This window comes from Condylostylus longicornis, unplaced genomic scaffold (genome assembly GCF_029603195.1).
Source record: "Condylostylus longicornis isolate FDR11 unplaced genomic scaffold, ASM2960319v2 ptg000038l, whole genome shotgun sequence".
NCBI classification, from domain to species: domain Eukaryota; kingdom Metazoa; phylum Arthropoda; class Insecta; order Diptera; family Dolichopodidae; genus Condylostylus; species Condylostylus longicornis.
This window is the reverse complement of record NW_026578007.1, coordinates 403,832-417,293: the sequence shown is the minus strand read 5'-3', so window position 1 is coordinate 417,293 and position 13,462 is coordinate 403,832. Positions and strand designations below refer to the sequence as shown.

Here is a 13,462-nt window from a genome sequence, read left to right as displayed (position 1 = left end):
TAAAAGTAAGTTCGCTCTGTTCTTACGTATACGCTTAAGCGAATTGCCATCAAATCAAAGTTAGTACGATTACGTTTAATACTGGTGTCCTATACGACTGTTAGAATATATTTTTTAAATTCAATCACTAAAAGTTTTTTATATGTATTTAGTTTTCTATCATTTTGCGGAAAATAGGTGGTTCAGGATAATGATTCATACTTTGTGACTTTATAGCCTTTGGACATGACAGAAAACTTTTACTTATACCACAAATAAAATTTTTAAAGCTTATATTTCTTAAAATAAAGAAGATATCGAACAATAGTCGAGTTAAAGACTGGAAAGTCATTTTTCACGTTTCAAGACCTCATATAAGTAATCTATTATATCTTTTCTTTATATATTTCAAGGATATTTTGATTAAAAGTGGTAGAACAAAACGACAAGAACACTTGTTCTATTATATATAGGCCGTGACATCTTAAAGTACATAACTATCATCTGAAACCACCTTTTCGCTACAATTCCCGTCTATAAAAAAAATACAAAGACAAAAATATAACTAAAATATTTTATAGCATAGTATAGAGTAATATATACGACATGCATAGTACATTGAATAAAAATAATGTGTACCTCAAATATTCCGTTCTATTATTAGAAATATAAAAGGAACACGCTATGTTCATATATTTACATATGCATATGTGTACAGTGTACGTATCTATGTGTATATAATAAAAAAAATAAATCTGTACAAGCAGTAAAATGCGATTTTTGTACTTTAGTGCGCTTATATTTTAGCATGTTGTAGTGGAATTCGTTATAAGAATTGTAAGTGCGGGTGTTATTGCTTGCGATCCTTTTTTATTTCACGTTAATACGAATGTTATATTATTAAATAGTTTTTTTAGCAATATTATACATTTCAATTTCTTAGATTGCAATTTAATATAATTTATTCTATTTGCATTCTTATCTTAAATGATGTACAAATCCATTATACAAACATTGTTGACCTCTACTGAAAAATGACTGCTGAAATATTTGGACTTCTTTAAGTTGCAAGAGAAAGACATCTTTAATTTAGAAAAAAAAACGAAATTTTTGTGATTCAAACTATTTTAACAGAAAATTTAAAGATTTAATCAGTGAAATAACATGTAATGATATTCTGATTAAAAATTTTGGAACATATTTTGACTCATTTATTAATAAAAAATTATTAAAAAAAAGATCACTCTGAGAAATGGTTGCCAAAAATCTTCAAATACCACACATTTAAGTTGTATGAATTATATTTTATACCACATTCTTAAAACAACATAGATACTACAAACTTTTGTACAAATTATTATACATAATAGTAAATTTGATTCGCTAGTAACCCAAAAAAGATTTTCTATGTACAAGATCTCTTCTATAAGTAAATTTATACATAATGTACATAAAATAATTTAAGTATACCTTAAAACTATATACACATAACAAAAAAAATTAATTCATGTGGCATATGGTCTATATGTGCAATTTCAAGTATGTACTTATAAACAAACAAACCTTTTTGGCATTTTTTCAAAAATGAAAATAAATTGCCAATTTACCAGTCCGTTTATCCGTCCGTTTGCTTGTTCGTTTGTGTACAAAAGTTTTACATCTTTCAAGATAAAGAGATGAGATTTCTTTTCTGATAATTGCTGCACCAATAACTTGTTAAAAGTATTACTTAAATAAAGTTGGGTCAAACCAATGGTTTGTATTGTAGCACTTTTCCCTTCAACAAGTTAAAATCCTGCTTTTAAAAACACTCTATGTATATCTACCACACTATTAAAATTATTTTCATTCATAAACGATACTATTTCTAGGATTGCATATATTTAGGATGAACGATTTATGCAGTCTTTGAAATAAAGCAAAAATTAATATAAAAAGGGGTTAACATAATGCTCGATTTTAAGGGTTAATTGTGTGAGTTAAGAAAAATAATTATATTTTTTAATTTCATGGAATTTACCAGTAGCTTTCTGCGTTTATAAAAATTTGGAAAAGCTTGCGGTTTCGGAAATATAAGGTGTCAAAAATTCAAATTTTACGAATTTCAAGAGGCCATAACTTGAGAGGGGGTGGAGATGGAAAAAAATTTTCTTCTAACGAAATGAATTCTTTGTTAATGTCTAAAAGCTCCTAAAATTTCAAAGTTCTTCAGGCTGGGGTCTTGAAAAAAAATGACATCAAAAATTTGGAAAAAAAACGACTTAAGATAACGGTAAATTTGAACGGCCATTTTGTTTTTCTAAAGTTTAACTATAGTATATCGCGCTAGGGGAAGCAAGCCACTGTCTTTCTGCGTTTGCAAAATTTCAAAAATGCTTATGGTTATATTGCAACAAATAGTTAAAATAGGCCATTTTTAGTGTTTTGGGGGGGTATAACTTCTAAAGGGAGGGAGATAGGTAAAAATTTTGTTCTACAGAAATAAGTTTCTAGTAAAGATCTATATACGTATTAAATTTCGGCTTTCTATCTTTAAGAATGTAGAAGTTTTGTAAACAGACACACGGACAGACGGACGGACGGACGGACGGACCGACGGACGGAGTGAAACTAATAAGCACTTTTTTTCAAAATTTTTTTGGAAAAGTGCTAAAAAGAAATAAAACCACCATTCTGACATCAAGAATGTCCTCTCCTAACATAGAAGTGTATGATAAATTTAATGTCGAGTCGTGGAATTGACACTTCAAATTCACCGCCTTCAATATTAGGTTTTTTACTAATTTTAGTTAGCAGTTTTTCTTCTACATAGCAACTCAGCAAATTGGATGGAAATTGATGCGATTTTTTATGAAAAAATGTAAAAGTAACCGTCATATTATCCCAAAGTATACCTTTATGTGTTAATTAAATCTATTATCTAAAATACAAAGTTTTACATATAATGATGGACAGAAAAACTAATAAACGCTTCAAAATATAAAATAATACAATATGAAACAAAAATAAATTTTTAAAGCCTACAAATTTATTATTTCTTAAAATCAACATTAAGTAAATTAATCGATAAAATACCCATTGAATTTTTAGTTATTCTGATTCAATTTTGTAACACAATAGAAAATTGAAACTGTCCTTGTTACAGAAATAGAAAAAATCGATTTTAATTTAAAATAAAATGCAATCTTATTCTCGTATACTTTTATTCATTCTGCTTGTATACTAAATAGGCAAAGACCTATTGTACTCGAAAAGTCAAAAGCAATACGATTCAAAAATGTACACATTAAAAGGTTGGCGTAAGTGTAAATAAATAAAATTTACTTATATCAAGTGACATAAGAACCAACTAAACGGAGCATAGAACAAAAATGGATTGATTTATTTGTAACTATGATTTGAATAAGCAACAATTCAATGTTGAATAAAGAAATCCTAAAGTAATATTAATTTTATTTTTGAAAATTTTTATGCCAAAAGTTTCGCTAACACTAGAACTACAGCAAGGATTGGACACATACATATGCATCCTTAACTGTTTGATATTTTGGCGTCAATAATGGCTAATAATGGAGAAATATTGCTTTTATTTTATTTAATTTATTCATTTTGATTAATAAATCTTTAAAATAAGGATAAAAGTGCGTTCCTATGAATGAATGTAGAAAATCAAAACATGTGACAACTATTATATTTAAATTTCCAGATTTTGTCAAAATTTGCGGATATTATAGCAGTTTTAGTTCGACCATTTCGATTAAAAATTTTATGGTAATTATTTAAAATTTACTGACTTTGAAATTTATGGTGTGCACGTGTCCGAAATTAAAAAAATTTTTGAAATAAATTCAAAAATTCACAAAGCATCTGTAATTCTTATCATTAGTATGACAATTTTGCTCACTTTCAAATAAAATATACTTTTATAGTCAAATGACGCATAGTACATAAATTTACGTACATCTTAATACGTATGTACTACTTGTGTAGTATATGCATATTTTATTATGCATAGAAATTAAATAAATATATTTTTAGAATTAAAAATTACAAAATTTTTAGCGAATCATTGAATTAAATTTATTTTTAATTTTTCTTTCAATATACTTAAACAGTATATTTTTAAAAATAGAATCTGAATCGTATTCAATTCGGTATTGCTATACTGAAATAAGTTAATAATTTTAAAAGCATCATTAATTTATAAAGAAAAAAAATGATTATTGGATTAATCGATTTTTATAATCACATATTCAGCTCAGACAAAGTTTAAAACGTAAAATCCAAATAAATGAAAAATCACTTTGAAAAAATAAAGAAGCCGCCCGGAGTGTTTGAAGTCCAAAGAGGCTTCAAGAGCTGTTGAAATCTTCAATAGCACCTGTACATTCTGTGGAGAAGAAGAAGAGACCTCGATGCACCTTCCACTTGATTGTGGAGCTGTGGCCGGCAGCAGAAGAAGTTTCAAGGTGGCACTGTTTTTGCGGCGCAGGGGTAGCGAGAACTTGACCCTTTAAGTGTCATGTCTGTATTTAGTCTAGATCACAATAGATTTTAAGAACAAGAAGTTTGAAACATAATTTTATATTAGAATTAACAGAATAAAAAATAAGAATATATGTATTGCAAAGGGGTGGAACAAAGTATATTTATTTTTAAAATTATAAATTAACCAGTATACATATTTTTTACCTTCTTTAGCTTTGGAATTATATTCAAAACAAATCTTTAATGTCCACGCATTTAAAACTTCATATTGAAAAACACAACCGCAAGTTTTCAGTAACATGAAATTTCAACGTTAACGTTTCTTTTCAGTGTGTTTATTTTTTTTTTATTTTTTTTATTGTACAAATGCCTCTTGCAGTAGCAATACAAATAACGTTTTCATAAACCAATGCAAACAATGGCATTTTCTAGTACAAATGCATAAAAGTAGTAAAAATGGCATTCCGGTAGTATGCTAGGATAGAATGCCAAAATGTAGTAAAAAACTACAGTTGTAGTAAATTTAACAACACTGGTGGATCTTCACCCTGTTTTTGCAATCTTTTCATGATAAATAGATATCTATAGTATAATGAAAGATATATGATGATAATGAACTGCTAATAAAAGTTATTTTAAAAACGATAAGTTAAAGTTAAACTATCCAAAACAATTCAACTATAAAGTCAAGTATAAAGTCAAAACTTACGTAAAACAAAAACTGAGCAGCAATGCTTAAATACACACTTCTGAAGAGTGATAACTTGTCGAATAATTGTACTATAATCCATCAATAACTTCCATCTAACTTGTCTATCAATTTACCATTTACACGAAATTGATCAACTTGAACATCATAACGACATTAGAATCATACCATTAACAATCCATTAATTATTTTCCATACACAATAAAAGATAAGATAGTGGACAACTACGACTAGAAAATTCAAAATATAAGTAATATTTATGTACTAAAAATATAACTTATATAACCGATATCGGTTCATCTAATATATAACATGTTTTAAATAATTTGCGCTTGAAAAAGTGCAATAATTAATTCTAAATATGGGATAGTGTAAACTGAATGTTATGGTTTCGATGCTAAATATGGATTTTGGGAAAATATTTTAGCAAAAAGGTGCATTTTTTCACATTTAATATCAAAATGCTTTATATTAAACACTGACGATTTTTTTAAAAAATTCATATCCTTTAGAAAATTCTATTCTATTAGTAACAAAGATAAAATTGAGATAAGTTAGAAATTTAGCAACTGGATTAAATCTCGATAATTAAATTTTATAATTTGAAAGTAGAATAACTGTAATTCTTATTAACTATTACCGACGTTAATGAATGGAGGTGTTAAGTTTTCGATTTTTAAGAAAGCAGTAAACATGTGTGGTTTAGATTATATTTCAGCTTTATGTGAGATAGATTTGGAGAAAAGTAATGTTTTACACATCCGGAAAGTATAATTTTAATTTCATTAAAAAGCTTTGTTGATACATACGAAATTTTAAATTTTTTAATTAAGCGCAACCTCTTAAATTCATATTAGAATACAATATAACATGTGTTGCCACGTATAAGGTAGATACAAATTTGCACAAAAATTACGAAACAAAAAGAAAAGTGTAAATAAGGACTTTACACCAAATACGGGCTTCCATATTTAAATTTCGATCACAACGTTATTTTTAAACTAGTTGAATATTAACCGCACAAATGCTTCAATAGTGAAATTTTGAATAGTTTAAATGAATAAATTAAATTGTTTATCAAAACAATCATAATATATCAGAAATTTTAATCGAAGAGTTATACTAACACGGAAATGGATTCTATGCATTCACCTAAAGAACAAAACCTAAAAAAAAACTAAGTTACTCACTTAATGATTATTGTAAGTTTACTAAAACTGCAAATCATTGATTCTAACAGGAATGGAGCCGGCCTCGGAATCAGAAAATTTTGGACAACGTGTGGTCGTTTTTACGAGTACTTAACGATGACGAATTTGGAGTAAACAAATATGATTTTTTGAAGTCGAACTTATTGATTTCAATTATTCATAACTTGCCAAAATGTTTTAAAGCACAAAAATGCAGTACATAACAACATAAATAATCATAGAATTCAAGTCATTTTTTTCGCTAATATAATACTCGTAACAAATAAATTGTTTTCAAAGTTTTTAATAAAATCAATTATTGCAGGCGATAAATCAACGATGAAATAAATTTTCGAATCGTGATCTGGGCCCTTTTGCACCAACAACTTATCATTCATCACTTATGATACTTATCATACTTACAAAATAAGTTTTTTTTTAAGTTTGTTGTAAGAAGTTTTACAAATTTCACTTGCTACTCAACTTTCCAACTTACTATTTTTTGATTAGTAAAAATGATAACTGTTGCACCAAAAAAAATTGCAAACTTATCGAACATGACGTAATTACAAATCAGTAAATAAAATTCCTTACAGTTTTATTTCTCATTTAATTTAGTTGTATTAAAAGTATCATAATTTAAAATTAATTTTGTGTCAAAAAAAAAAAAATGAAACGAACCAATTCAAAAGAAAAAAACTTGCCGTTTTGGAAATGATTAAAAAAGATAAAGTAAGTGCCTACCTAAAATCAATCTTGCAAAGAATATAACGTATAATAGTACAAAATATTTTTGGGATATATTATTTGGATTATTCCAAAACAACAACACCATCAAAGTAAAAAAACAATAAAGTTGGGTCAAACCAACGGTTTGTATTGTAGCACTTTTCCCTTCAACAAATGAAAATTCTGCTTTTAAATACAGTGTATGTATACCTATCACACTATTAAAATTATTTTCATTCATATACAAAGCTATTTCTAGGATTACATATATTTAGGATGATGCATGAAGTCTTTGAAATAAAGCAAAAATGAATATAAAGACGGATTAACATAATGCTCGATTTTAAGGGTTAATTGTGTGAGTTAAGAAAAATAATTATATTTTTTAATGTCACGGAATTTACCGTTAGCCTTTTGTGTTTATAGCAATTTGAAAAAGCTTGTGGTTTCGGAAATGTAAGGTGTCAAAAATTCAAATTTTACAAATTTCAAGAGGCGATAACTTGAGAGGGGGTGGAGATGGAAAAAAATTTTCTTCTAAGGAAATGAACTATTTGTCTAAAAGCCCCTAAAATTTCAAGCTTCTACAGGCTGGGGTCTAAAGGAAAAACGAAATCAAAAATTTGGAAAAAAAAGACTTTAGATAACGGTAAATTTGAACGGCCATTTTGTTTTTCTAAAGTTTAACTATAGTATACCGCGCTAGGGGAAACAAGTCGCTGCCTTTCTGCGTTTGCAAAATTTCAAAAATGCTTATGGTTTCATTGCAACAAATAGTTAAAAAAGGACATTTTTAGGGTTTTGGTGGAGTATAACTTCTAGAGGGGCGGAGATAGGTAAAAATTTTGTTCTACAGAAATAAGTTTCTAGTAGTGATCTATGTACATACAAAATTTCAGCTTTCTATCTTCAAGGGTGTAGAAGTTTTGTAAACAGACACACGGACAGACGGACGGACGAACGGACGGACGGACGGACGGACGGACGGACGGACGGACGGACGGACGGACGGACGGTCGGACGGACGGACGGACAGAGTGAAACTAATAAGCACTTTTTTTCAAAAATTTTGTGGAAAAGTGCTAAAAACGAAATGAGAATAAAACTCAGCTTAATGCAGGGCAAGCATAGGCATTGAAACAGAATTAATTAAATTATATTGAAGTTTGTACTTAACTTGCGTTATTTATGCTTCTTCTAAACATTTTATAAATTGTTACTTGCGTGGTAGCATATAGTTCCGTCAACGTTTTATGTACATATGTACATATATATTTCAACAACTATAATTGCACGTATACAATGTAAAAATATATTATATACATAATTAAGATTGCGTTTACATGTCTAAAAAACAAATTTTTCTTATAAAAATCTTGTTGAAATTTAGGTTTATTAATTAACAATTTCAGATTGAACATTAACAGAAGGTACCTTAAAAAGGATTTCACTCCGTCTAATCTTGTAAATAAATGTACAAATTCGTGGAATAGTAAGATGTGATAAAATTAAAATTATAACACTTTACACTTTTAAATTTATTAACTCTACAAAATGAGCAAATAATAACACTTTTTTTTTAAATTTTAATAACATGTATTATTGTGTTCGTAAATAAGCTTTGATATACAAAATAAAGTAAGTCGATTTGTCTCTAAATGAAATCAATAACAGTTTCATAATTTATTGTAGTCAAACATGTTTCTTTTTTTTTCTTTTTGAATCATTTTTTTTCAATAAAAATAAAAATATGATTTAATTCTAAATAATTTAAATTAAAAACTAATTTTTTAAAAAAGTCATATATCGGGCGTTTGATAATTTCCATTGTATAACTTCATAGGTTTCACTAAATTTTGTTATTGTGGTTTCATATACATACATAAATTTTTTTTATCAAACTCAAGAAAAATTAAAAATACTTATAGAAATAGAATGCGTTTTTTAATTTTCTTTAACTACTTCTATTTTTGTTTTTTGAATGTCAAACAACGTGACTTTAAAATACATTTAAATTTTATAAACTTTCGGGCTACAGTAGTTGAAAGAATAAGGTATTTTATGCGCATGTTGTAATGGGCTGTAATATATTTATTAAAATAAAAAATGACAGAAAATATATAAGAATGACAGAAAATTTTAATTCATATAATAATTTAACTTATTTATAACTTAAATTTTATATTTTCCCAATTATTTTCGATACATTTTTTAAGAATTATATTTGCAGTAGATTGTAGTTTGTACAGATGTAATAACAATGCATTACGGGCTAGTTTGTTGCGCCCTTTCCCACGCACTTAATGCGGATTTCCAACACAAAAAAGTTAAAACATTGAGAAATTTTGGAACAGGTTCTGCTATTCTTTTATTGCAAAACATTTTGAACATGTATATTCATTTAATTTATTTTTTCCTACCACAAATGTAATATTAATAAAGAACATACATATATTTCATATACGTATATTTAAAATTATTTTAGAATAACGTTTCCGTAAATTAACAAAAAATTTAAAGCAAGTTTTTTAAATTCTCTCAAAACGTTATACTTAAGTGGTACTAGTTTATCAGTTATTAAACCATCAATTGAGTCAAATAAGAAGTTATTATGAAAATTTAAAGAAGACATTAGTCGTGTGATTGGTAATTTACTTGTACATCGACGTGTTTTGAATATTGATGATAAACTTAAATACGAAAAATGAGGTAAAACAAATTTGTATACGAAAAATTTATTCTTTTTTGTTTCATTTTGTAAAGAGAAAAACGAAATTTTAAATTTAAATAAAACAAATACAAAAAATATAATATTATGAATGTATGTACATATGTCTGTTAAGCATATTGTATGTGTGTACAAAGAATTATACATATCTCGTTTTTAAAATAATTTTTCTAATGAAATTATAACTCTATCAATTTACATATTGCCCAACAAAAGTTTTGTAAGCAGAGCTATACAAATTACAATATATTCAACTAAATTCAAGCTTTCAAATAAATATAAATAGGGAGTTATATTTAAAGAAATTAAGTTTCCCTTAAAGAAATTGTACCCGAAAAGTGTTTAAGTGTGAAAAAAGTTTAATAAGAATTAAATTCAAATTTTAAATTAGAAATAGGTTTATAAAATAAATGTACAAAGCTTAACTTTAAATATTACATTTTAATAAATATCTAAAATATTTAAGTAAATAAATTCAGCAAAAATGAATAAATTTTTAACGATCTTTTCCTTAGATGGTAGCACTATTTATATACATAAATGTATCCCATGTATTACTAAGAAATAACATTGTTTAATACGACTGGTGTTCGTACATAAAATATTGTACATGAAACATGAAAATAAATATGAAACCACGTGGCTAATCTCTGATTGTGTGCAACTTTTAAAATATCGATTTAATATACTATTATTTTCAGTGAAAAAAAAATTATATACTGTTATACTATTTATGTACTCATTTCTGAAATAGTATGTGTAACAAGGACATTCTTTTAAAATAATATTATGTATGCATGTACGTAGTTTTTTTAATTAGAAATATTTTTATTTATAAAAATTTTTTATTTGAAAGAATATTTAATTCATAAACTAAATAAATATAATTATTATAAAATATAATCACTTATAGATTTTTTTTAAATAAGTTACATTTTAATTACCTTTAAAATTTATAAAAAAATAAAAAAAAAACTCGTCAGGAGTAAAAAGCCTTGACAATATTCTTGTAAAAAGAATCAAAAAATTTTTATTATTTATAAGAAATTGAAATTTATAAATTTTTTTTTTATGTTATATTAAATTTATACTACTGCACTAAAAAATAACTTTTAAAAACATTATTAATTTTGATTGTTTCTACTTTTATTCATTTGTATATTTTTCAAAAAATATATACACATGTATGTATTTATATTATAGTATAATTTCGATTTAACACGTTTTTTTTTAATAGCTGAATCAAAAAAAAATTTTATATTTCAATAGAAAAATTTCCAAAAAAAAAAAAATCAGTTGTACAATTTTTTTTACTTTGAATGTTATAAGCACTAAATCATTACTGAACTGTAATAGAAAAGAGCTGGTAGTATATATACATCATTCACAGAGGCAGAGAACTCATAGCACAAATATCGTAATCAAAACACATACATATATGTTTTTAAGGTAAAAAACTTATTGAAGGAAATTAAAAGGAGAAATTTTATATGAATGTGTGTGTTTATTTTGAACACATTTTTGGTATTTCTTTAAGAATTTTATATACCCTCTTCGTACACCATTTATATACATCACGGCTGACAGAAATACTGATTTTTTGTAATGTCAAGATAAGCATATGCATAATGATTATAAGAATGTAAACATCTATAGCCACATATAAGAACATAAAGTTAACGTGTAAACCAAATAATATAACTCGTAATAACGTACGAGTATAACACTATTTGCATTTTTCAATTCATAAATCATTATGCACATTCAGTGTTGCCACTTTGGCATAGATGGGCCAAACATGACCAATATTTTTGCCTCACGGGCAAAAATTATTTTAAACAAAAAAAAAATTAAAATTAAATTACTTTAAATTATTTTATTTTGCGTAGTAATTCGTATTTGGCCTGTTTTCTAAGTCTGGAAGAAAACTTTAATTTTTCTCTTTATATAAAATTTCATTTTAAAAATCTAACAAATGAAGTTATGAAATCGTGTATCGGAGTTATCAACGTTATGTTATAATTTTTGTGTATATGCATGTTTTGTTAAAGGTAAAATTTTATATATATTCTGAAAATTTTTTAGACTTCACACAACAGACCAAAAACGCAACCTAATTTTAAATATGAAAGAAAAAAGTTGAAAGGGGAATTAAATTTAAAAATAGACTTCAAAAAAATGTTTTATTTCTAAAATTAAGCATATCAAATAAATAATTTGCCTTTTTTCAAAAATTTGGCTCATTAATTTTATCAGGAGTGGCAACGCTGTTCCCAATATACCTTTGTATGTTACTCATAGTATGGTAAGTATTGCAAAAAGCTTTCAACACATTTTCAATGTAAATTTTAATTTTTTTAAGAGAAAATATAACACTTTTAAATTTCTCTTCATTATATAGTCTTTTCACTACTCATTACATTACTTAAAAAATTTCACTCAGATGATAAAGTTTTTTTCTCAGAATGAAATTACTCAGTGTTACCAAAAGGTATTAGTTCCAGAAATATTCTGGAACTAATATTAAAGAAAAACGAAAAAATTAAATTTTACAGAATATTATTGTTTTAACAAAAATAAATTTTTTAAAAATGTCATAAGTAATAGTATTAAATTAATATTAAAACATTTAAGGTGAATTCATTAATGCGTCGCATTAAGACACATCTACTTACTTACTACTTTTCAAGACGCTCTCAGTTCTCTCATGAAGATTCATCATTTCACCTGAAGGTGCTGAACTTATTCCTTTTTTTGGTATAAAACTATATATAGGAGATTATTATGACAACCAAAATATATCTATTTAAGAACTTGTTCGCCTGGCATTCTAATGTAATCATTCACCAATACTTGTATACAAAAAATTGCATACCCTACACCTAGTCCGCGTGCGGCTCAAGCAAAATGTACAATTCCCATTGAAAAAACACCACTCACTGCACTAACGCGCACCTTTCAAGACTAACAAACTCTTTCAAAAATGAGGCTATTTTCATACAAAAAATAAAGCAACAGTCATGCGTCAGGTCCATTTAAAAAATAAGTCCTTAAAATATTCTTTTCTATATTCTTTCCAACTCCTCTCATTTTTTCCCCTTTCTTGTTATTAAATTAGAAAATAGTAGTAGAATAAAAAAAAAATCTTGAAAAAAGTAGTACCGAGAGCTTAACGTAGCAGTTTAGGCTTATCATCAACAACAAACAGAAAGCAAGGTATCTGCCTAAATAGATTATTTATTTAAAATTGATTTCAAACAAAATTTCGTGTAAAAACAATTATATTTTGTCGCAAGTTTTTTATTGTAAAGAACAAGGAGTTTGGAACATAAGTTTGTATTCGAAATAACAGAACAAAAAGTATAATAAATAAAGTTGGGTCAAACCAATGGTTTGTATTGTAGCACTTTTCCCTTCAACAAGTGAAAATTCTGCTTTTAAAAACACTCTATGTATACCTATCACACTATTAAAATTATTTTCATTCATATACAAAGCTATTTCTAGGATTACATATATTTAGGATGATGCATGAAGTCTTTGAAATAAAGCAAAAATGAATATAAAGACGGATTAACATAATGCTCGATTTTAAGGGTTAATTGTGTGAGTTAAGAAAAATAATTATATTTTTTAATG

At 26.3% G+C, this 13,462-nt stretch overlaps 1 protein-coding gene across 1 annotated transcript in view; it reads right to left on the bottom strand.

The window, feature by feature from the left end:
* The window catches only part of LOC129609212 (proton-coupled amino acid transporter-like protein pathetic), a 32,168-nt gene extending 20,808 nt beyond the window's left edge, over positions 1 to 11,360 (bottom strand). The window contains exon 1 of the mRNA XM_055521137.1: positions 10,768 to 11,360. The gene's annotated coding sequence lies outside the window, so the exon portion shown is untranslated. The remainder of the gene's footprint in view (positions 1 to 10,767) is intronic.
* Positions 11,361 to 13,462: the final 2,102 nt, after the last annotated feature.